This window comes from Macaca mulatta, chromosome 1 (genome assembly GCF_049350105.2).
Source record: "Macaca mulatta isolate MMU2019108-1 chromosome 1, T2T-MMU8v2.0, whole genome shotgun sequence".
Taxonomy (NCBI): domain Eukaryota; kingdom Metazoa; phylum Chordata; class Mammalia; order Primates; family Cercopithecidae; genus Macaca; species Macaca mulatta.
Window position 1 is genome coordinate 125,764,813 of NC_133406.1, and position 26,427 is coordinate 125,791,239.

Sequence of the window (26,427 nt, forward strand, 5' to 3'; positions counted from 1 at the left end):
TTTATTGCATTTAAAGAAAATTGATTCTCATTCATGGATTCTGTGTTTTAGAATTCACCTACACACTAAAATTTATTTGTAACCCCAATGTTAATAATTGCAGTGCTTTCACAGTTATTCCTTGACATGGGCAGAACAGCAAAAAATTTGACTCACCCAACTCACATTTTCCCAGCTGAGGTCAAACTGGGAGATGCTTTGCCTTCTTTCAGCGCTCATAGTGTAAATATGTGTCCTTGTTGTGGCCATGTTGTTCTCATCGTTGGGCGTTTTGTTGACTTCACTGCTTCAAATGGCCCTAAATGTAATAAAGCTAAAGTGCCCTGTAGTGTTCCTAAGTGCATGAAGGATGTGTGTGCTTTATGGAAAAAACACGTGTAAGATAAGCTTCATTCATATATGAGTTACAGTGTTTTGGCTTTGAATTTAGTGTTAATGAACCAGTAATATATTTTATTTATTTTTTTGAGACGGGGTCTTGCTCTGTCACCCAGACTGGAATGTAATGGCCCAGTTACGGCTTCCTGCAGTCTTTGCCTCCTGGTCTCAAGTGATCCTTTTACCTCAGCCTCCTAAGTAGCTGAGACTACAGGCCCATGCCACCACACCCAGCTAATTTTTTATATTTTTTGTGAAGACGGGGTTTCACCATGTTGCCCAGGTTCGTCTCGAACTCCTGGACTGAAGCTGTCTATCCACTTTAGCCTCCCAAAGTGCTGGAATTACAGGCTTGAGCCACTGCATCCAGCCCTCAGCAATATGTTTTAAAGTGACTTTAAACATAAATGCATATAAAAATGTTATGTATTGACTGATGAAAATTTTGTGACCAGAGGCTTGTAGGAACCTAATCCTGCATTTCCTCTAGGAGCAATAGTTTAGTTAATTTGTTAATTTATTGTTTACAGCAACTGTATAGAATATAACTACTCTAAATGATGAGAATCGACCCTATGTCAATGCAAATAAAATTATTTCTCTTATATAAATGGCAACCTCAGGATCTTTCTCTGAAAAGTACATAGTTTCCTTTGATTTTTGTTCTGAAGTCTGTTTGATCTTATATTAATATAGCCACTCATTAAAACTTAATTCACAAACGATATATTAGTAATTCACACATTTGAAGTGTATGGTTGAGAAGTTTTTAGTATATTCAGAGTTGTGTAACCATCACCATAATCAATTTTAGAGCATTTTTATTACTCCCAAAAGAAACCCTGTACCAATTAGCAGTTACTACTCACTTACTCTGCAAAGCATTCCCCCGGACTTAGGCATCCATTAATCTACTTTATTGTCTCTCTAGATTTGCCCGTTCTGGACATTTCTTACAAATTGAAATATGCAATGTGTGGTCTTATGTAGCTGACTTTTACCTTCATCTGTGCTGTAGCATGTATCAGTGCTTCATTCTTTTTTTAAATACTTTTTTAAAAAAATAGTCAAGTGCAGTAGTGATATGAGGAGAGAGTAAAGACTTAGATCTATAACTGACTGAACAATCTGTTGAGATAACTCACTACCTTCAAGTCAGCCAGTACTTCACTGTTTTTAGGCCTGAATAATATATTCTTTTATGGCTACACCACATTTTGTTTAACCATTCATTAGTAAATGGACACTTGAGTTGTTTCTCCTTTTTGGCTATTATGAACAGTGCTGCTATGAACACTTGTGGATAAATTTTTATGTGAACATATGTTTTCATTTCTCTTGGGTATATACTTGAGAGTGCAGTTGCTGGGTTGTATGGTAACTTATATTTAATCTTTTGAGGATCTGCCAGCTGTTATCTGAAGTGACTTTAGCATTTTTCTTTGCTATCAGCAGTATGTATGAGGGTTCCAGTTTCTCTATAATGTTGCCAACGATCATTACCTATTTTATTTTATTTTTTTTATTTTTTATTTTTTTTTTTTTGAGACGGAGTCTCGCTCTGTCACCCAGGCTGGAGTGCAGTGGCGCGATCTCGGCTCACTGCAAGCTCCGCCTCCCGGGTTTACGCCATTCTCCTGCCTCAGCCTCCCGAGTAGCTGGGACTACAGGCGCCCGCCACCTCGCCCGGCTAATTTTTTTGTATTTTTAGTAGAGACGGGGTTTCATTGTGTTAGCCAGGATGGTCTCGATCTCCTGACCTCGTGATCCGCCCGTCTCGGCCTCCCAAAGTGCTGGGATTACAGGCTTGAGCCACCGCGCCCGGCCTCATTACCTATTTTATTATAGCTATCCTGGTGGGTGTGACATAGTATTTTATTGTGGTTTTGATTTGCATTTCTCTTGTGGCTAATGATGTTGAGCATCTTCTTTTGCACTTATTGACCATTAGTGTATCTTCTCTGATGAAATGTCTGTTCAGACTTTTGTCCATTATTTAATTAGGTTATTTGACATTTTAAAGTTGCAGTTCTTTGTGATAGTCTGGATGTTCTACCCTTTTTCTTAAATTTTTTTTCTTTCTTTCTTTTTTCTTTTATTTTCTTTGTCTATCTTCTTTTTTCTTTTTTTAAAGTGACAAGGCCTCACTGTGTTGCCCAGGCTGGTCTTGAACTTCTGGGCCCTAACAGTCTTCCTGCCTCGGCCTCCCAAAGTGCTGGGATTACAGGTGTGAGCCACCATGCCCAGCCCTGGGTGCTGCACCCTTATATCTGATTTAGCCATATCTTCTATTTGTGCGTTGTCTTTTACTTTCTTTCTGGAATTATTTGCAGGACGAAAGTTTTTTTGTGTGTGGAAAAATACATGTGACAAAATTTAACCATTTTACCCATTGTTAAGTGTGTTCATTGGTTTTAGTTATATTCACAGTGTTGGCAGCACAAAGTTTTTATTTTTTATTTGTTTTTCAAGACAGGGTCTTGCTCTGTTGCCCAGGCTGGAGTGCAGTGGTGCAATCATAGCTCACTGCAGCCTCAACCTTGTGGGCTCAGGTAATCGTCCCACCCTAGCCTCCCAAGTAGCTGGGACTACAGGTGCACCACTGCACCCAGCTAATTTTTTGATTTTTATTTTTCGTAGAGGCAGGGTTTTGCTGTGTTGCCCAGGCTGGTCTCAAACTCCTGGGTTCAAGTGATCTTCTTGCGTCAGCCCCCCAAAGTGCTGGGGTTAGAGGTGTGAACCACTGCACTTGGCCAAAAAAGTTTTTAAGTTTTATGAGGTCCAATTTGTATTTTGTGCTTTTGTTTTTGGCACCATATCTGAAAAATCATTTCATAATCCACGGTCATGAAGATGTATTCTTATGTTTTCTTTTAGGAGCTTTACAGTTTTAGGTTTTAGATTCAGATTCTGTGATAAAGTTGAGTTAATTTTTGTATGTGAAATTTGTGTGTGAGGTAAAGATCTAGTTTCATTCTTTAGCACAAGGATATCCATTGTTCCTGTATCATTTAGTGAAAAGACTGCTCTTTCTTCCATTTAATTGTCTTAGCAACCTGTCTAAAATCAGTTGACTGGGTAAATGTGAGGGTGTTTTCCTGGACTTAATTTCATCCCATTGATCTGTATGTCCTTATGACAATAACAAATTGTTTTTTTTTTTCTTTTCCCCTAAACAAAAACAACAACAACAAAAAACAGGGTTTCACTCTGTCACCCAGGTTGTAGTTCAGTGGTGCACTCAGGGCTCACTGCAGCCTCCACCTCCAGCCTCCACCTCCTGGGCTCAGGTGATCCTCCCACCTCAGCTTCCCCAGCTGAGACTACAGATGTGTGTCTCACACCACTACAGATGTGTGGCTACACAACACCCAGCAATTTTTAAATTTTTTTGTAGAGGTGGGTTCTTGCTATGTTGCTGGGGTGGGTTCTTTTTCAAGATAGTTTTGGCTCTTCTGGATTCCTTGAGTTTTAAAGAGACAGATTTTCCTCTGTTGCCCAGGTTGGAGAGCAGTGATGCGATCATAGCTCACTGCAGTCCTGACCTCCTGGACTCAAGCAGTTCTTTCACCTCAGCCTCCTAGTAGCTGGGACTGCAGCCACATGCCACCACGCCTGGCTAATTTTTAAATTTTTTGTAGAGATGGGTCTTGTATTGTTGCCCAGGCTGGTCTTGAACTTCTGGGCTCAAGTGATCCTCCAGCCTCAGCCTCTCAAAGTACTGGGATTACAGGTGTGAGCCACTGTGCCTGGCCTCCATCTTCTTTGAATCTACTTATATCATTGTGTTTGAAGCTTCTTGTATTAATATACAGCATTACTGTTGGATTATGGTTTAAGTTTATCCACTCTTCTGGTCTTTCATTTAATTCACGTATTTAGGAGTATTTGAGGCATGTAGGTATATTTAAGGTAATTATTGATGTGTTATGGCTTAAATATGTTGTTGTTTTCTGTTTGTTTCCTTTGTTTCTCTTGCCTTTTGAGTTACCTGAAGTTCTTTTTAAGATTCCATCTTTATTTATGGTGCTTTTGTGTAGTTTATAGTTTTTTTGAAGTGCTTTGAATAGCTTGTAAGTGGTTGCTGTAAATATTGCAACATTTATTTGTAACTTAAAGTCCTTGTATTGACATTTTACCATTTGGAGTGAAGTATAGAAGTTTTACTTCAGTTAGGTCCCTTTACTCTTCCTAGTTTTAAATGATTATCTTTAATTTTCTGTCTGTATAGCTGACCAGATAATATATGATCTTTTTTTATAAGCTCTCACATGATTTAAGAAATCCATAAGAAGAAGTCTATTATGTTTACTCTCATTTTTATCATTCCAGTGTTCTTTTCCAAAGATTCAGGGTTTCTTCTGTTAACATTTTTTTTTCTGTTAGGACAAATTTCCTTTAACCATACATACTTTTAGGTGTATTAGTGACAAATTTTTATATATTTTTTTCATCTGAGAATATCTTTAGTTGTCCTTCATTCCTGAAGGATATTGGTTGAATATAGAATTTGCATTTCTGAGTTACTTTCTTTCAGTCTTTGAACATTTTCAGTCATTATTTGTTCAAGTAATTTTTTTTTTTTTTTTTTGAGATGGAGTCCTGCTCTGTTGCCCAGGCTGGTGTGCAATGGTGTGATCTTGGCTCACTTCAGCCTCCATTTCCTGGGTTCAAGTGATTCTCCTGCTTCAGCCTCCCAAGTAACTGGGACTACAAGCGTACGCCACCACATCCAGCTAATTATTGTATTTTTAGTGAAGATGGGGTTTCACTGTGTTGGCCAGGCTGGTCTCGAACTTCTGACCTCAAGTGATCTGCCTGCCTCAGCTTTCTAAAGTTGAGCCAGTTGTTTTTTTTTTTTTTTTTTTTTCTTTTTGGCCTGCATGGTTTTACATGAGAAATCCACTGTCATTTGAATAGATGTTCCTCAGCAAGTAATGTGGTCATTGTCTGCTTTCAATATTTTTTTCTTTATGTTTCAGAACTTTATGATGTATCTTGATGTGGATTTATTTGGGTTTTTCTTACTTAGCATTAACTCAGTTTTTTTTATTTGTAGGTTTATGTCTTTTATCAAATTTGGGACATTTTCAGTCATTACTTGTTCAAGGAATTTTTTTTTTTTTTTTTTTTTTGAGATGAAGTCCTGCTCTGTTGCCCAGGCTGGTGTGCAGTGGTGTGATCTTGGCTCACTTCAGCCTCCATTTCCTGGGTTCAAGTGATTCTCCTGCTTCAACCTCCCAAGTAACTGGGACTACAAGTGTACGCTACCACATCCAGCTAATTTTTGTATTTTTAGTAAAGATGGGGTTTCACTGTGTTGGCCAGGCTGGTCTCGAACTCCTGACCTCAAGTGATCCACCTGCCTTGGCCTCCCAAAGTGCTGGGTTACAGGTGTGAGCCACTGTAACTGGCTTGTTCAAGTAATTTTTAAATTTTATGTACTCACTCCTCTCCTTCTGGAACTCTGCAACTCTGGTGACAGCATTGTTAGCTAGCTTGTTTTTTATTGTTCCACAGGTTCTTGAGACTGAGTTCTGTTTTTCTTTTCTTTCTTTTTTTTTTTTTTGGTCTCTTGATTTTGCCTGAAGGTCAGTTATTCTGTTGCCTGTCGTCTTGTCTGTTGAGCCCATTTATCGAGTTTTACGTTTTTGGTTGTTGGGTTTTTTTGTTTTGTTTTATTTTTTGTTTTTTTAAGACAGGGTCTCACTGTGTTGCCCAGGCTGGAGTGCAGTGGTGTGATCTCGGTGCCACGACACCTACTAATTTTTGTATATTTTTTGGTAGAAGTGGGTTTCATCGTGTTGGTCAGGCTGGCCTTGAATTCCTGACCTCGAGTTATCTGCCTATCTCCACTTCCAAAAGTATATTTTTTAATCCTATAATTTCCATTTGTCTTTTTTTCTATAACTTTCATTCCTTTTCTATTTTCCATTTATTTTAAGGACATTTGTATTGCCGTTTCTTTTTTTTTTTTTAAGATGAGTTCTTACTCTGTCGCCTAAGCTGGAGTACAATGGCGCGATCTCAGCTCACTGCAACCTCTTCCTCCTGGGTTCAAGCAATTCTCCTGCCTCAGCCTACCAAATAGCTGAGACTACAGGCGTGTGCCACCACTCCTGGCTAGTTTTTGTATTTTTAGTAGACATGGGGTTTCACTCTGTTGGCTAGGCTGGTCTCGAACTTCTGACCTCAAGTGATCTGCCTGCCTCAGCTTTCTAAAGTGCTGGGATTACAGGTGTGAGCCACTGTGCCTGGCCTGTGTTGCTTTTTGAAGCATTTTTATAATGGTTCCTTTAAAGACTTTGTCACATGTTTCTAATATCTGGTATCTGATCATCTTGGTTTGGGCATATACTGATTGTCTTTTGTCAGTTATGATTTTTCTGGTGTCTTTTGTAAGTTATGATTTTCCTGGTGTTTGACAAATAATTTTTTGAGTATGTTGCAAATATTTTGGATATCACATTCTGAGATTTGAGATTCTATTTAACCTCCATTTTTTCCAGCAGTCTTTCTACTGAGGTGTAACATAAAGAAAGGCCAGGTAGGTGTGTATGTTCACCTTCCCCTTGGGCCTCCTGACACCACCTTGGCAAAAGTGGAGTGCTGGCTTTCTCTGCCATGTTGCAGATAGGTGAGATGAAAGTTCAATTTCTCCTTTGGTCTTTCCTGATGAAGTGGGGTACCAACTCATACCACCTTGTCACCTCTGATTTAGGGTTTAAGTTCAGTTCCACTGAGCCCTGGTGACATCAGGGAGGGAGGAAGTATAGGGCTAACTCATCCCACCTGATTGGTACCTAATAGGGGTATTTCAGCTTTCCACTTGGATTTTATCATACCAGGGAAAGGGATAGGAAGTGATGATTTGCCTGGCCTCTTACTCCCTTATTCCTTATTATTGCCAGGTGGGAGTAGAAGTAACCCCCTGCTATTCCCTACTGATATTGAGGAGTAGGAGATTTTTTTTTTTTTTCCAGTGGTTTTAGTTTAAAAAAAAAATGGGGGCTTCAATTAAAGTTGCCTTTATTTAAGATCCCAGCAGTGGAAATACTGAGTTCTTTTGGTCCTAACGTTTTACAGATTATAGGTGTGAAATTATGGAATCATGACTCACTAAATTCATGCTTTTAATTCCTTCTCTCTGCAAGGCAGTATTAGATTATTTCTGCTTTCAGGAGTTTGGAGTTTTGGAGACTTGAATAAACACATACTTTTTTTTTTTTTAAAGACAGAGTCTCACTCTGTCTCCCAGATGGGAGTGCAGTGGTGTGATCTCGGCTCACTGCAACCTCCGCCTCCCAGGTTCAAGTGATTTTTGTGCCTCAGCCTCCTGAGTAGGTGGGATTATAGGCGTGTGCCACCACACCTGGCTAATTTTTGTACATTTATATATATATATTTTTGGAGGTGGAGTCTCTGTCGCCTAGGCTGGAGTGCAGTGGCACGATCTGGGCTCACTACAACCTCCACCTCTCGGGATCAAGCAATTGTCCTGCCTCAGCCTCCGAGTAGCTGGGTCTACTGGTGCACACCGCCATGCCTGGCTATTTTTTTTTTTTTTTTTTAAATTTTTAGTAGAGACGGGGTTTCACTTTGTTGCCCAGGCTGGTTTTGAACTCCTGAGCTCAGGCAATCTGTCTGCCTCGGCCTCCCAAAGTGCTAGGATTATAGGCGTGAGCCACCACGCCCAGCCTAATTTTTGTATTTTTAATGGAGATGGGGTTTCACCATGTTGACTAGGCTGGTCTCGAACTCCTGGCCTCAGGTGATTTGTCTGCCGCAGCCTCCGAAAGTGCTGGGATTACACGTGTGAGCCACCATGCCCAGCCTAAACACACATTTTTAAAGATGAAAAGGATGACCAATATAATTCTTGCAAATGAAACAATTTGCAGGTCAGAGTCTTGACGGTTAGCCAAGTTTTTTTTTTTTTTTAACCAGTTCAATTAAAAAAAAATTATTTAGAAAAAGGAAAACGTGGACATCGTTAGAATTTCAAACAATATAAAAGAATATAAAATAACTCATTTAAGTCTGTAAGTTTCCAAACTATGAAATGCTGACTGTCTCATCTTTATTATAAAATTTAAAACAACACACTGACTAACAAGCTCTTAAGAGGCTCCTTGAATTTTGTCTGGCAGACCATTATTTCAAAATAAGACATCTTTGTGCAAACTCAGTTACGTACATTTTTATTTAGCACAACTGCCTCCTTAACGTCTTTTCTTGAATGACCCAGATGCATCTCAAATTTACTGTCTCTAAACTTGAACTAATTGTAGTTTCCAAACCTCCATTTACAACTGGAACAATCATCTCATTGCTCCAGTTTCCTAAACCAGAAATTTGGGCATCATTCTCATCTCCTCTTCTAATACTCCTCTACTCCTCAGTCTGTAGTTTTCTAGTAATTTTTGTCTGTGATATCTGTCTTATGTCTTTGCTAACAGGAAAATTAGAGAAGAAAAAAATACGTTTTTTTCTTCTCTCATTTCTAAAGAGTTTGTTTGAGGTTTGTATTATTTCTTCCTTGAGAGAGTTCACCATTAAAACCAACTGGGGCCGGGCACGGTGGCTCACACCTGGAATCCCAGCACTTTGAGAGGCTGAGGCAGGCGGATTGCCTGAGCTCAGGAGTTCGAAACCAGCCTGGGCAACATGGCGAAACCCCGTCTCTACTAAAAATACAAAAAATTAGCTGAACATGGTGGCACCTGTAGTCGCAGCTACTTGGGAGGCTGAGGCAGGAGAATCACTTGAACCCGGGAGGCAGAGGTTACAGTGAGACCATGCCACTGCACTCCAGCCTGGGCGACAGACGGAGACTCTGTCTTGAAAAGAAAAAAAAAAAACCCAACTGGGTCTGGACTTTCTTTTTTGTAGAAGATTTTAAATTACTGATCCAATATTCAGATTCAGTTTTTTTATTTCTTCTTGAGTCAGTTTTGTTAAAAAAACATTTTTTTTTTTCCCCCGAGATAGGGTCTTGCTTTGTAGCCCAGGCTGGAGTACAGTGGTGCGATCACAGCTCTCTACAGCTTTCATCTCATAGGTTCAAGCAGTCCTTTTGCCTCAGCTTCCTGAGTAGCTGGGAGTACAAGTGTGCACCATTGTACCTAGCTAATTAAAAAATTATTTTTCTAGAGATGGGGTCCCACTGTGTTACCCAGGCTGGTCTCGAACACCTGAGCTCCAGTCATCCTCCTATCTCAGCCTCCCAAAGTGCTGGGATTATAGGCGTGAGCCACCACGCCTAGCTGGTAATTTGTATTTTTAAAGAATTTGACCCATTTTATTAAGTGGTCTAACTTGGCATAAGAGGTTCATAGTTATATTAGTCCATTCTGACACTGCTACAAAGACATACCTGAGACTAAGTAATTTATAAACAAGAGAGGTTTCTCTGGTTCTGCCTGCTGTACAGGCTTCTGCTTCTGGGGAGGCCTTAAGAAACTTACAGTTATGGCAGAAAGTGAAAGGGAAGTAAGCATGTCTTCACACGCCTGACAGGAGGAAGAGAGAGTGAAGGGGGAAGTGCTTCAGACTTTCAAACAACCAGATCTCGTGAGAACTCAGTTACTATAACGAGAACAGCAAAGGGGAAATCTGCCCCCATGATCTAATCACCTCCCACCAGGACCCTCCTCCAACATTGGAGATTACAATTCAACATGAGATTTGGGTGGGGACACAAATCTAAACCATATCAGTAACATTTTGGCAGGATCTCTTGTTAAGTCTTATATTTCATTTTTGGTTTTGGCACAATGTGCTCTCTTTTCTTTTTAGATCAATGTCAATCTGTCTCCTCTGTCTCCCCCCATCTCCCTCCCTGCTTGCACTTTCCCATCTGGGTAATTGTTTATCAGTTGTTTTCAAAGAACCACTTTGAGTTTCATTCCCCTTTCCTCCGTATTCATAGCTACTTAATGTTTTTATTTCATCCTACTTAATGTTTTGATTTGGTCTTCTTTTTCAAGCTTAATGAGGGGCATGTTGAGATGATTGCTTTTAGATGTTTTTTTTCGTTTCTAATACATGTCTTTAAAGCTATGAATTTCTCTCTGAGCTCATGCTGTTAAATATGGTACCTAATAGCCACATGTGACAAAATTAAGGGTAAATGAAACTGACGGTTTACTTCCTCAGTCACTGTAGTCACATTTCAGGTATTCAGTAATCATGTGTGGCTGATGGCTCCCATATTAGACGGTGCAGATATAGAACATTTTGTCATGGCAGAAAGTTTTGTTGGACTAATGCCTGTAATCCCAGCACTTTGGAAGGCCGAGGTGGGCAGATCACCTGAGGTCAGGAGTTCAAGACCAGCCTGGCCAACATGGTGAAACCCCATCTCTACTAAAAATACAAAAATATTAGCTGGGCATAGTGGTACACATCTGTAACCTCAGCTACTAGGGGGCTGAGGCAGGAGAATCACTTGAACTGGGAAGGCGGAGGTTGCAGTGAGGTACGATCACTTCATTGCACTCCAACCTGGGTGATAAGAGTGAGATTCCATCTCAAAAAAAAAAAAAAAAAAAAAATTTAGGCACTCTTTCAGCTGTATCCCATGGGGAGGAAAAAAACAAAACAAAACAAAAAATATATGTGTAGTATTTTATTTTATTTTATTTTATTTTATTTGAGACAGAGTCTCACTCTGTTGCCTAGGCTGGAGTGCGGTGGTGCAATCTCAGCTCACTGCAACCTCTGCCACCCAGGTTCAAGCGATTCTTCTGGCTCAGCCTCCCGAGCAGCCGGCATTACAGGCGCCTGCCACCACACCCAACTAATTTTTATAGTTTTAGTAGAGACGGGGTTTCATCATCTTGGCCAGGCTGGTCTTGAACCCCTGACCTTGTGATCCACCCCCCTCAGCCTCCCAAAGTGCTAGGATTACAGGTGTGAGCCACCACACCTGGCCTATAGTTTTATTTTTATTTTATTTTTTTTTGAGACGGAGTCTCGCTCTGTCGCCCAGGCTGGAGTGCAGTGGCCGGATCTCAGCTCACTGCAAGCTCCGCCTCCCGGGTTCACGCCATTCTCCTGCCTCAGCCTCCCGAGTATCCGGGACTACAGGCGCCTGCCACTGCGCCCGGCTAGTTTTTTGTATATTTTTAGTAGAGACGGGGTTTCACCATGTTAGCCAGGATGGTCTCGATCTCCTGACCTTGTGATCCGCCCGTCTCGGCCTCCCAAAGTGCAGGGATTACAGGCTTGAGCCACCGCGCCCGGCCCTGGCCTATAGTTTTAATTTTGTGTTTGGTTCATATACATTTATAATTGTTACATGTATGTGATGTATTGATTCTTTAACATATAAAATGCTTCATTTTATGTCGTAATATGCTTTGAGAATCTTTTTTTCTTCTTTCTTTCTTTTTTGGAGACAGAGCCTCACTCTGTTGCCCAGGCTGGAGTGAAGTGGTACGATCTTGGCTCACTGCGACGTCCGTCTCCTGGAGTTCAAACTGTTCTCCTGTCTCAGCCTCCTGAGTAGCTGAGTGGCATGCGCCACCACACCTGGCTGATTTTTGCATTTTTAGTAGAGACAGGGTTTCACCATGTTGGCCAGACTGGTCTCGAACTCCTGATCTCAGGTGATCCACCAAGAATCTTTTTTTTTCTGATGTTAACGTGACTACTCCAGCTGTCTTATGGCAACTGCTTTCATGATTTATCTTCTTTCCTTTTACTTTAACTCTGTTTATATCTTTGAATCTAAAAATGTTTCTTTCAGAGGATACACAGTCGGTTTTGCTTTTTATTCAGTTTGACAATCTCTTCATTGGAGTGTTTTCAGTGATATAGTTGGATTTAGGTATGCCATTTTGCTAATTGTTTTCTGTGTCATGTCATTTTTGTTCTTTTCCTTCTTCACTGAGACTTTTGTGTTAACCAATATTTTTAGTGTACCTTAAAATTTTCTTTGATTTAATTTTTGTTTTAGTTGTAACTCTTGCAATTATGGTATATCTTTAACACCACAATTCACTTCAGGGCAATACTGCCTTCATTTTGTTAAAATATAGCAACTTTGTTCCACTGTAGCTCCATTTCTATCTTTTGTACTGTTATTGTCATAATTGTTAACATTTATATAGTCTGGTTTTATTTCCTGTCATCCTGACAGACTTCTTTTAGAAATTTTTGTGGTACAAATATGCTAAGTGTGACATTCTCTCAAATTTTGTTTACCTGTGGCTGTCTTTATTTATTTATTTATTTTTTTTTTTTTTGAGACGGAGTCTTGCTCTGTCACCCAGGCTGGAGTGCAGTGGCCGGATCTCAGCTCACTGCAAGCTCCGCCTCCCGGGTTTACGCCGTTCTCCTGCCTCAGCCTCCCGAGTAGCTGGGACTACAGGCGCCCGCCACCTCGCCCGGCTAGTTTTTTTGTATTTTTTAGTAGAGACGGGGTTTCACCGTGTTAGCCGGGATCGTCTCTCGATCTCCTGGCCTCGTGATCCGCCCGTCTCGGCCTCCCAAAGTGCTGGGATTACAGGCTTGAGCCACCGCGCCCGGCCTCTTTATTTTGCCTTCATTTTTGTTGTATATACAATTCTTGGTTTATAATCTGTACTTTGAATATGTCATTTTATTGCTTCCTGGCCTCCATATTTTTAATGAAAAGTCAGATGTTGATGGTATTGGTTCCCTTGATGAATTGTTTTTCTCCTGGTTTTCAGCAGTTTGACTGTGATGTATTCAGTTTGATTCATTTTGTGTTTGTTTGTGGTTCTCTCCCCTTTTTGAACTGCAGATTAATGTATTATCATCAGGTTTTGACATTTTCCACCATTATTTCTTAAAACATTTTTCTATTTCTGTGCTCTTATCTCCTGTAACTTTTATTACATTTATGTTGGGAAGTTGACATTGTTCTACTGGTTTCTGAGGATCTGTTCTTTTCTTGTTAGTCTTTTTTCCTCTCTGATTTTTTTGATTGGATTGAAATTAAATTTTAATTTATCCAGCTAGAAGTTCACTTAAGTCTTTTTTTTTTTTTTTTTTTTTTTTGAGATAGAGTTTCACTCTTGTTTTCCAGGCTGGAGTACAATGGTGCAACTTTGGCTCACCTGTAACCTCTGCCTCCCGGATTCCAGCAATTCTCCTGCCTCAGCCTCTGGAGTAGCTGGGATTACAGGTGCCCACCACCACGCCTGGCTAATTTTTTGTATTTTTAGTAGAGGTGGAGTTTCACATGTTGGCCAGGCTGGTCTCGAACTCCTGACCTCAGGCGATCCACCTACCTTGGCTTCCCAAAGTGCTGGGATTACAGGAGTGAACCACCATACCCGGCCTTAAGTGTATTATTGAAGCCGAGATATGTAGTGAATTTTTTATTTTGCATGTACTTTTAATCTGTGTGACATTCTTTCAAATTTTGTTTTTTGGTTTTATAGTTCGCTCTTGAGACTTCTTATTTGTTGAAGCTTTGCCATAGTATTTTATTATTTGAACACTGATTCCTTTTTATTCTTTGAAAATATTTATAGTAGCTACTTTGAAGTCTTTGTTTTTATTCTCACTTGGCCTTTAGTTTTTTTTAGGGCTTTCTTGTGTCTCCATTTAGTATGTGCAGTGTCCCAATTAGCCATATCTGTATAGAGAGTTGATCTTAGCCCTTCTGTGACTCTCTAATTTAAAGTTTCTTTGTATTAATGTGGTTAGTCTGCTGCTTGCTCTGTGACCCCAACCCAGGTATAGCAAAACCTGTTCTTTACAGACAGATACTAGTTTAAAGCTGGCAGATCTCATGTTTTCGCATTCACCTCTCACCCCAGTTGATTCTGCCATGTATGACAGCAAAGTTGCTGTTCAGCCCAATTGTAGTAAAACTACTGATTTTTCAGACCAGACTTGTGGAGAGAATGGAAATCCTCAAGCAAGAGGGCCCTCAAGCAAGAGGGCCAGTGCCTTTCATTGCTTTTACCTGAAACTTTAGCAGTCTTTGTAGAGTAAGTGTGTCTCATTTTGCATGACAGTAGTTGATTCCCGTGGTCTGAATTAGTTGTTTGCCTTTTTTTCTTTTTGACAGTTTTGTACAGTTTTATACTTTTGTCTTTGAAGAGAGGATTTGCTTTCCATTGTGCCATTATTGAAAGTGGGGCAGCTATTAATTTTTTCTTTTGTACCTTCATTTTGTTGTAAACTTACTTTTAAATTTCAGTAGTCTTAAAAAGTAAGTGACATCTCAGGTATTCTGCGTTTTCTAGAACTGCTATGTCCTGTACCATAGCAACTAGTCACTGGTGGTGATTTAATTTTTAGTTATCTAAAATGAAATTTTAAAATTTAGTTGGTTGGTTCCACCAGCCATTTTCCAAGTGCTCAGTGGCCAGTGTTGTATTGAGTACTGCATTGAACAGTGCACATACAGCACTTATCCATTATTGCAGAAAATTCTGTTACACAGTAGTGCTCTAAAATCTTTGAGACAAATAGTAACTTATAATAGCTTATATTTTCTGAGTACTTATGTGTGTCACGTTTTATATGTATAAACATGTGGTCTTCCCAACAACCTTTGAGGTAGGTACTATTATCCCTGTTTTGCAAATGGGAAACTAAGAGTCAAAGATTAAGGAATTAATACAAAGATTAAGGAATTAACAGCTTTGAAGGGGTTGAGATTTAAATCTGTGTAGTCTGGCTGCAGAATCTGTGCCATTAATAATTTTGTATATTGCCTCTTTGATAAATGATGCCTGATTTCTGACTTGAAATAGAGAAGCTTTTTTTTTTTTTTTTAAGGTTTTGGTAGCTTTAAATGCTGTTTAATATTTTGGTAAATGATTCTTTTCGTATTTAAGTTGTTTGCTTCTCTTTTTTAGTGTTCTTACTAAAAATGTCTGAATTTTATCATATGCCACTTTAACATCTGTTTATATAACCATATGGTTATCTCCTTCAGTTGTTTTGATATGATTATTTTGTTAAATTTCTTTCCGTTGAATAATCCTTGAATTCCTGGTAAACCTTATTGATCATAATTTTTTTTGACAGATTGACAGAATGTTTGCTAATATTTCATTTAGAAATGTAGAGTCAGTATGCTAGAGTGGTCTGCAGTTTTCTTCTTTTGCATTGTCTTTAGTAGGTTTTAACAGTAAATCAATGTTGGGCTATATAAAATGAATTCGGATTTTCACTCTTTTGTTCTAGATTGGTTCAAATAATAATGGAATGCTGGTTTGTTCTTTAAGCATTACTCTCCTGTATAACTGTCTGGATTTTGTATTTTTTTTAAAACGGCAACTTCTAATCTTTGTATGCTAATATGTCTATTCAAGTTTAATTCTTGTTTTGCTTTTGATGAATCATATTTTACTAGAAAATTGTCCATTTTTGCTAGATTTTAATATTGCTTGCTTTAGAATTACGTGGAATATTTTCTGATACAGGCTTAGTAATCTTTTAAAATTTTTTTGCTTTCTCCATTTTCATTCTGACTTCTCTATGTTTTTTTCTTCTTCATTATACTCCTAAAGATTTATTTTACTTTTTTCTTAAAAAATTATTTTTAGGTTATCAGTTTTGTTTTCAGTAATGCGTATATTTCAGCTTTTATATTTAATTCTGTTCTCATACTTTTGTTTTTTTTTTTTATTTGTCAAGGAAAGAACTAAGTTTTATTAGTTGTATTTTTAAACATTTAAGGCTACAGATAGAAATAATAGAGTTGAGTATGAACTGTCTCCGCTGCATTTTTTTCTAGATAGCTTGTAATTTTAGTTTGGATTTCCAGCTGGAATCCATTTTTATTTTGGGTTGTGTGTAGTGATGTTTTTATTCACTTTCACTTTGTAAAGTTTTAAACTTTTACAGGATGGACTATAAAATTCAGTATCTTTTTAATTGAGAGGTTTTTTTTTCTTCTTATTTGTTTTTGGTAGCTGAATACAAGATCAAATTTTGTAAATATTTCATAGACATACCCAAAAATGTATTTATTCTATTCCAGGAATATATAATAAATAGCTCTTAAATTGTATCATCCATTCTTTTATGTTTTGGTTTTTTATACCTCATGTGAAAACTGTACTTCTATGTTTGCATAATCTCCTTTATTTTAATAATTTTTCCTTATTGTTGTTTGAGACAGAGCCTCTCTCTGTCACCCTGGCTGGAGTGCAGTGGTGTGAACATGGCTTACTGCAGTCTCCACCTCCTGGGCTCAAGCAATCCTGCCTCAGCCTTCCACGTAGCTGGGACCACTGATGCACACCTACATGCTGAGCTAGTTTTTAAAGTTTTTCTAGAGATGGGGTCTTGCTTTGTTGCCTAGGCTGGATCCTTTTATATATTTAGTTGCTTTTGTTTATAGATTTCTTTTGAAATTATTTTCATGCGGTTTTTTCTTGGTCATACTAAGTGACATTCTCTTTTGCTTTGTTAAACGTTTATTTTTTTTGGTTTTTTTTTTTTTGAGATGGAGTCTCGCTGTGTCGCCCAGGCTGGAGTGCAGTTGCACTGTCTTGGCTCACTGCAAGCCCTGCCACCGGGTTCACGCCATTCTCCTGCCTCAGCTTACCGAGTAGCTGGGACTACAGGCACCCGCCACCACGCCCAGCTAATTTTTTTTTGTATTTTTAGTAGAGACTGCGTTTCTCCATGTTAGCCAGGATGGTCTCGATCTCCTGACCTCATGATCTGCCCACCTTGGCCTCCCAAAGTGCTGGAGTTACAGGCGTGGGCCACCGTGCCCAGCCTAAGACTTATCCTTTATTACTGTTTTTTTAGCAATTTGATTATGTTGTGCTTTGCTTGGTTTTATTTAGAAGTGCTATCTTCAGGGATTATTGTGGTTCTTACATCTTTGGCTTACAGTTTTTATTAAAGTTGGAAAACTTGATCATTAGTTCTTAAAATATATTTCTGATTGTTTTTATTTCTTCTGGGAATTCAGTTACACATATATTAGACCACTTGATAATTGTCCCACAGGTAGTGAGCCTCTCTTTTGTTTTGAGGGAGGGGCATATTTTGTTTATCTTCATGTTCATTTTTGTTTGTCTCCCTTCAGTTTTGCCAGATTTTTCTTCATGTATTTTGAAGCTGTCTTGTTAGATACACATATGTATATATAACTATATTTTCCTGAGGATGGATGTCTTTATTATTATACAAATTTTGCTCTTGTCTCTAATGATTATTTTTGTGTAAGGGTCTATTTTATCTGATATTAGAATAGGCACTCCTGCTTTTTTTTTTTTTTTTTTTTTTTTTTTTTGAGATGGAGTTTTCTCTCCTTTTGCCCAGGCTGGAGTACAGTGGTGGGATCTCGGCTCACCACAACCTCCACCTCCTGGGTTCGAGCGATTCTCCTGCCTCAGCCTCCTGAGTAGCTGGGATTATAGGCATGCGCCACCACACCCAGCTAATTTTTTTTATTTTTAGTAGAGATGTGGTTTCTCCATGTTGTTCAGGCTGGTCTTGAACTCCCTACCTCAGGTGATCTGCCCGCCTTGGCCTCCCAAAGTGCTGGGATTACAGGCATGAGCCACTGCCTCTGGCCTTTTTTTTTTTTTTTTCAAATAGAGACAAGGTCTTGCTCAGTTTCCCAGGCTACAGTAGAGTGGCATGATCCTAGCTCACTGCAGCCTTGAACTCCTGGGCTCAAGCAGTCCTCCTGCTTCAGCCTCTTAAGTAGCTGGGCCTGCAGGCAAATACCACCACATCTGGCTTAATTTTTTTTTTTTTATTTGTAGAAATGGCTGGCTATGTCACCCAGGCTGGTTTTGAACTCCTGGCCTCAAGTGATCCTCCCACCTCAGCCCAGAGTGCTGGGATTAGAGGTGGGAGCCACCACACGGAGACTCCAGCTCTTACATAATTACTGTTTCCGTGATTTGACTTTCTGTCTTTTTTCTTTCATCCTGTATGTGTCTTTGATTTACGGTGTGTTTCTGCGGCACAGTGATGTATGCCTGTAATCCCAGCACTTTGGGAGGTTGAAGTGGAAGGATTGCTTGAGGCCAGGAGATTGAGACCCGCCTGGGTAACATAGTGAGACCCTACACAAATTTTAAGCAAATTAATCGAGTATGATGGTGTATGCCTATAGTCCTAACTACTTGGGAGGATGAGGCAGGAGGACTGCGTAAGCCCAGGAGATTGAGGCTGCAGTGAGCTATGATTGTGCCGCTGCACTTCAGCCTGGGCTACAGAGCCTATATCTGGAAAAAATAAAGTGTGTCTCTGGTAAACAGTATATAGTTAATTTTATCTGCTTTTTGTTTTCGTTGGGGTGCTTATTTCATTCTCATTTACTATCGTTATTGATATGGTTAGATCTATGTTGATTGTTTTGCTCTTTGTTTTCTGTATAGCTCATGTATTTATTGTTGTTCATTGGTTCCTCCTTATGTTAGATATGAGTTCTAAATTTCTCTTCAAAGAATCAATATGTCAGTATGTTCAATTCTTTGCCTTCTACTTTTAAACTTCCTCGTAAAGCAATCTTTTTCGATCATGTTCTCCACCCTGACTCATTCCAGTTACCTGCTCCACCCTGACTCATTCTGATTACCTGCTCCGCCTTGACTCATTCTCTACCCTGATTCATTCCGATTTCCTGCTCTGCCATAACCATTTTTCCTGCCAAACCACTCACTCCATCACTCTCTTTAAATTAGCCAATTGGAATTAGTTTAGCTTTTGTGGTCTAACCCTAGCCAATAGGGGAACGACACAGCAGCAGGGGCCATGTGCATCAGGAATAAGAACACCTTCCCCTCCCTTGTCCAGGTGTGCACTCACCATTGCTCCATCAGTGATGGTGCACCCTTCTATAGAAGTAAATCACTTTGCTTAGAAGAAAAAAAGAAAATTTCGTATTCGAGTGCTATTTATTTTGTGGCACCGAAATTTTATTTTTAACACTTATTTGCCTTCTTTTGCGTTATATACATGTTTTCTGGTGTATAATTTTAACTCCTTCATTGATGTTTTCTCTATGATTTTTGAGTTAATTTCTTAGTGATTACAGTATGCATATTAATTTATCACATTCTACTTCAAATTACTATTAACTTGACTTCAATAAAACCCAGAACCTTTGCTCCAGTGTGGCTCTCTTCCTTCCCCCCCGCCCTTGTGTAATTGTTATGTATGTTACATCTATGTGTTATAAACTCAGCAATACTGTGCTGGAGTTACAGTTCTATATACTTTTATTGTTTTTGAAGAAGTTAAGAGAAGAAAGGAAAAATATATTTATAGAGTTTCTTATATTAGCCTGCATTTATTTACCATTTCTAGTACTCTTTAATTGCTGTGGATTCCTGTTATGGTTTGGTGGCATGTCCTTGTTCTGTCTAGTATACCTCCATTCCCTCTCCTGTTCTTTCTGCTATTATTGTCTGAAGCAACTTTCTTTTAAATAAGGAAAGTGAAAAAGTAGGTTTGTATGTGTTAGACATTTACCTATATGGTTAGCCTTATAAGTGTGCTTTCTTTATAGGCATTTGATATGATCTTTGATGTCACTTCTTTTAAATCTGGAGAACTTTCATTAGGGTTTTTTGTAAGGCAGGTTGACTAGCAATAAATTCTCCCAGTTTGTGTTTATCTGAATATGTCTTTATTTAATTTTCATTTTTGCAGGTTAGTTTTGATGGATATAGAATTCTTGGTTGGCAATGTTTTCTTTGTTTTATTTTTTCTTTCATTTTTAATTGGTTTCCACTTAGGCCAAGTTAGCAAAGTTCTCAAATTGATATAGGCAGAATTTTAAAAACTACTTTGAATTATGTCATTCTACTTGTTAAATATGAGTTCTAAATTTTGCTTTGAAGAATCAATATGTCAGTATGTTCAATTCTTTGCCTTCTACTTTTAAACTTCCTCGTAAAACAACTTTTTTCAGTCACCTGCTCCACCCTGACTCATTCCAATCACCTGCTCCACCCTAACTCATTCTGATTACCTGCTCCACCCTGACTCATTCCAATCACCTGTTCCACCCTGACTCATTCCAATCACCTGTTCCACCCTGACTCATTCCGATTACCTGCTCCACCCTGACTCATTCCGATTACCTGCTCCGCCCTAACTCATTCTCCATCCTGACTCATTCCGATTTCCTGCTCTGCCATAACCATTTTTCCTGCCAAGCCACTCACCCCGTCACTCTCTTTAAATTAGCCAATCAGAATTAGTTTAGCCTTTGCAGTCTAACCCTAGCCAGTAGGGGAATGACACAGCATTAGGGGCCACCTGCATCAGGAATAAGAACACCTTCCTCTCCCTTGTCCAGGTGTGCACTCACCATTGCTCCCTCTGTGAGGGCGCACCCTTCTATAAAAGTAAATTGCCTCGCTGAGGAAAAAATAATTTTTTTTGTTTGTTTTTGAGACGGAATCTCGCTCTGTCACCCAGACTAGAGTGCAGTGGCCTGATCTCGGCTCACTGCAGGCTCCGCCTCCCGGGTTCCTGCCATTCTCCTGCCTCAGCCTCCCGAGTAGCTGGGACTACAGGCGCCTGCCACCACGCCCGACTAATTTTTTGTATTGTTAGTAGAGATTGGGTTTCACCCTGTTAGCTGGGATGGTCTCGATCTCCTGACCTCATGATTCACCCTCCTCAGCCTCCCAAAAAAATAAAAAGAAATTTTATATTCGAATGCTATGTCTTTTGCGGCACCAAAACTTCATTTATAACACACTGCCTTCGGAATATTTTTTTTTGTTGTTTCTGCTCAACTCATTGTTAATCATATTGTTCCCATGTATGTCATGAGTTATTTTTCTCCTACTCTTTTCAAAATTTTCTTGTCTTTGACTTTTAACAGTTTAATTGTAACCATGTATATCTTTAAAGTTCATGCTTGTGAATTTTTATAAGAGCCACAAAGGCCGAATATTTTCCTCTGTGTTTTGTTTTTGTTTTTTTTTTTTCATTTTTAAGACAGGCTCTCACTGTGTGCCCCAGTGGCCCAATCACTGCTCACTGCAGCTTGACCTCCCAGCCTCAGGTGATCCTCCCACCTTAGCCTCCTGAGTATCTGGGATTACAGGCAGGCGCCACCATGCCTGGCTAATTTTTATTTTTGTAGAGATAGGGTCTCACCATGTTGCCCAGGCTGGTCTCAAACTCCTAGACTAAAAGCAAGCTGCCCACTTCTGGCTCCCAAAGTGTTGGGATTACAGGCCTGAGCCACAGCACCTGGCCACCTCTGTATTTTGTTTTCAATTACTTTATTATGAAATGAGATATACTGTTATATAATATTTTGTATTTTGATAATTCTTAAAAATTCCACTTGAAAAATGTTCTGCTTGAACCACGATATTGTTACTTAATTAGCAATTATTTCACTTTGGGAAACTGGTCATTTTAAAAATTTTATTTCTTAGAATTATTTGGATTATGCTCATAGATGTTGTCAGTAAAATATTTAATTTTTGGAATTTAAGAAAATTGCAGCCAGGTTACATGATTAATGTGAACATAGGAAAACAAAATACTTTTATGTTTCTAAGTTTAAAAATTTTATTCATATATTCAGTGTTTGGGATGCGTAAGTGTTCACATTTTAGGAAGGCAAGATGGTACTTAAGTTTCCAGCATGGTCTGTGGTCGTACCCTATAATCAAATGTCTTAATATTTCTGCATCAGTATTTACACTAAATAGGGTAACTAAAGATATATATAGCTTTATGCCAGTTCAGGTCAGGTTTTTTTCACTAATGTGTTTCACTAATGTGTTTTTTTTCACTAAATGTGTTTTGTAGCTAAACATACCATAATTTTCTGTATTTCAAAAACTGGGTAAGAAAATGTGAGCTTGATAACCATTAAACTTTTTATAAAATAACATGTTTTCCATTTTTGTTTTGCTTTTAGTTTGTGGCTACTATCCTGCATAAATTGCATAATTTGTTTTGACAATTTGTGGACTTTGTCCTTCATTGTTACACAGTATTCCCATTAGTCCTATTTAATGCTTTTTAAACTTTTACTTAGGTTTATCTAATGCTAATATTCTTCTTGTTTTTTTGTTTGTTTTGCCTTTTCGTTTTGTTTTGTTATTTGCATTTGCTGCTGTATATCTGTTTATCCTTTTTCAGTCCTTTTCTTTTTTTCATGTTTCACATGAAACATTATGTCTAAGTTTCATTAGTAACAGACTACTAATTTGCTTCTTAGGATTGCCATTCTTCAGGTCTTCTAATTTTTTTAATGTGGAAATTGTGTTTATTTAAATCTAGCAGGGCACTTTTTTTTTTTTTTTTGAGACGGAGTCTCGCTCTGTCGCCCAGGCTGGAGTGCAGTGGCATGATCTTGGCTCACTGCAATCTCTGCCTCCTGGGTTCAAGTGGTTCTCCTGCCTCAGCCTCCCAACTAGCTGGGATTACAGGTGTGTGCCACCACGCCCAGCTAATTTTTGTATTTTTAGTAGAGACGAGATTTCACCTTATTGGCCAGGATGGTCTTGATCTCTTGACTTCGTGATCTGTCCACCTCGGCTTTCCAAAGTGCTGGGATTACAGGTGGGAGCCACTGTGCCCAGTCTGCTTTTCTTTCTTATCATTCATATGCTCACTGGACTATCACTTTTAATTTCCTTCAAGAACTTTCCAGGCCGGGCACAGTGGCTCATTCCTGTAGTCACAACAGTTTGAGAGGCCTATGTGTGAATATTGCTTGGGCCCAGGAGTTCTAGAACAGCCTGGACAACAATATGAGACCCTGTCTTTACAAAAAAAAAAATCAAAAAAGTAGCTGGGTATGGTGGCATGAGCCTGTGGTCCCCGCTACATGGGAGGCTGAGGTAGGAATTACTTGAGCCCAGGAAGTTGAAGCTTTAGCGAGCAGTGTTCATGCCATTGCACTCCAGCCTGGGTGATAGAGCAAGACCCTGTCTCAAACAAAACAGAACAAAAACTTTTCCTTTGCATTCACAACTAGGCTAACTGGCACAAGAGACCTAGCATTTGCTTGTTGTGGCTTTTGACATGCCTTCTCACTAAGGTTAATAATTTCTAGTTTTTTAAAATTTAATGTGGGAGATATTTGACTTGTTGTTGTCGTTGTTATTGACCAAGTCCTGCTGAATCGAGTCTTCCTTTCAGTTGGACACTTTGAGGCCATTGTAGGGTTATTAATTGGCCTAATTTCAATATTGTTGGGTCTCAGGCAGTAGGGGGGCCTGAGAGAGGGAGAGAGACAGGGAATGGCCAATCAGTGAAGCAGTCAAAATACATTTATTGATTAAGTTTGCTGTTTTTGTTGGGCGCAGTTTGTGGGGCCTCAAAACAATTACAGTAGTAACATGTAAGATCAGAAATCACAGGTCACCATAATAGACAAATAATAATTTATAAGTTAGGAATATTGCAAAAATTAACAAAATATAACAGAAAGACGCACAGTGAGCACACATTGTAGGAAAAATGGTGTCTACTAATTTGGTTAATGCAGGGTTGCCAAAAACCTTCAATTTGTGAAAACTCAGTGTCTGCGAAGCGGTATAAAGCTAAATGCAGTAAAACAAGGTATTCCTGTATATCTTCAAGAATATAAGAAGCCCTAAGAATACCAACAAGCTTTATGATAATAGATATTAGTTATTATATTAGTTTATTATAACAGATATTAGTGTTCTTCGTATATGATTGTAGGTGCATATATGTAGCCATATATGACTATGACTATGACTTCACCTTAAGCCAGCGTCATTCTTAAGTGATAAAATTAACTTTGGAAATACTTACTGACATTATCTAAATATGTGTTACTCTATGATACTATTTTATAGGATTTAAGCCATTTTTATTATAAATTATTTTAGTTACTTTCTGTTATCATATCTCCAAGTTTTCCCTGTATAAAGCAGCATTCTTTATTCTCCCGTTATTGACAGGTCATTTTGTCTCTTTTCTTCATTGCCAAGTTTTTTGTAAGAATGGGCAACATATTCAGCATTTCACATCTTCAGCTCCCCATACTCATGCTAATGTCTGTCTGCCACTACCTCCATTGCTATAAAATTTCTTTAGTAAAGATCAGTGACCTGTTGCTCCAGAACGTAGTTATTATTTTTTGCCATCATTCCTTTCAGCAAATACATATTGCTTTCTAGGTCCCTGTTTTTTAAATTTAATTTTCTTGCACTGTTATAAGAACTAATTTATCTTACAGATGCCAATGAACAATTTTGAAAAACACCTCCTTACCCCATATCACATCTCTCTGAGGGAGAGAGAGAGAAGAGGCAGTGATTATGTCAACAGTTTGAACAGCGGCATCTTGCAAGAATTTCAGACCAACCGACCACTCATCAAAGAATTTGGCAGTTTTTAAATCTTGGTTTTTAATACAACAGTGTATCCATTCTGAAGACAAACCTGTCCCGCCACATCTCCACAACACACATTGTAAAACCAGTGATTAGCAAATTAGTTAACTTTGGCACAGAGCGGTGCTTGCTTGCCCGTGACAGCCTGGAAACTGGTTTTGTACTTGCAACAGAATATCAACAATAAGTTGCTCACTGTAAGAAGCAGAGTTGAGTCTCCTTCTGTAGGTTTGTGCCGGATGATCAGCATGTATGAAAAGTAAAGTATTCCTGATATATCTTCTGAATACTTTTTCTGTTTCTGTGGGAATCTTATTTGATTACAAGTTGGTTATTAACATCTGTAGAACCACTGGTACCCAATTCAGCCAACAAAATTGCAAGATGTTTGGGCTGATGATGTAATAGTTTACAGATATCTGTAAAGTTGACAAAATAAGTTTTCTTGGTTCCTACTCAAATGACCTGTGGAGGTTTGAAGACAAATTTCCTTTTCAGCAACCATATCTGGATTATTTTCCCTCATGGTGTTGAACACTCGCTTCAATAGCTCCTTATGTGTATCTGAGACTGCCCTAGCAGGGCCTGAATGATTACTGAATGAGATACCGTCGTCTTTTTTGCTATCTTCATCTTCTGGAATTTTGTCTTTCTCTAGTATTTCATCCTTATCTGGGAACTTGACATTCTTCTTTTTCTTTTTATTGCCAAGCGTAATATTAAGGTCATACTCGGGTTCAGCTGGTTCTTGAACATCTTTTCAATCTTAAGATCCTTTACACCTTCTTCAGCTTCATCAATATCAAATATCTTTTTTGGTTTTTTTCTTTTTTTTTCTTTTGATTAAAGAACTTCAAGTCATCTGGGTCATCAGAAGCAGCTTTTTCCCTACTGTTCTCTTCATCAGCTTCCAATTCTTTGTCCCCAGTTGGCTTTGGCTCCACTTGTTTTGTTTCTTAAGGGCTGGTTTTCCTCTGTTTGGGTATCCCCTTCCTCCTCTAACTAAAGGATGCTGCTGCTGATTTTTCTTCTTGCTCATAGTGGGATCAAAAAATCATCTCATCCCCAGACATGGCTGCAGCTGGAATGGGCTAGGCACAGACAGGAAGTCAGACAGATCGGCCCCAGGCCCCAGCAGCAGCACTGCTCCTGCTGTTACCTCTCCCACCACTCCACTCTCTAGGCCCTTATTAATGTGTGCACATAGGGTGGGAATGGAGATGAGTAAGAGATAGGTGCATGGTGGAGAGAGGAACTAGGCTTAGGCAGGGTTATACTTCTCCAGTTTGAGGCTTTTGGCACCACTTGTTTCCCTCCAGTTTCTTTTTCCCATTCTTTGGATAATTCATTCCAGTCTTTCACCACTTAACTTACAGGACTCTCTCTTATCATTTGGACTGGGCTCTGACTTAAGTAATGCGATGCTGTAGGTATAAATTCTCTCAACTCCCATCTCTACCTGAAAATATATCTGTAATTTTTCATTATTTTCTGAGGGAAAGGAGAGTGGTGTTGATGACCAAAGCTTTGGAGTGACTGCTTGAGAGTATTGGAAAGAGAAGCTAGGGCTAAATGAGAAGATTATTAGGTCATGCTGAGAGTCAGCTGACTTTAAGCACATTATATAATTTTAAGAGTAAATTGGTACAGTGGTAACAAGTTAATCATAAATGGTTAATGGAAAAGTAGTTGACCCCGTTTGACTCGTGTTTGTTTCAGTTATACAGACAGG

The 26,427-nt window shown here is 38.9% G+C and overlaps 1 protein-coding gene and 1 pseudogene across 4 annotated transcripts in view; one reads left to right on the forward strand and one right to left on the reverse strand.

The window, feature by feature from the left end:
- Positions 1-26,427, forward strand: part of TRIM33 (tripartite motif containing 33) — a 121,985-nt gene that overhangs the window by 18,736 nt on the left and 76,822 nt on the right. The window lies entirely within an intron of this gene.
- Positions 24,665-25,798, reverse strand: LOC107000359 (eukaryotic translation initiation factor 2 subunit 2 pseudogene; annotated as a pseudogene).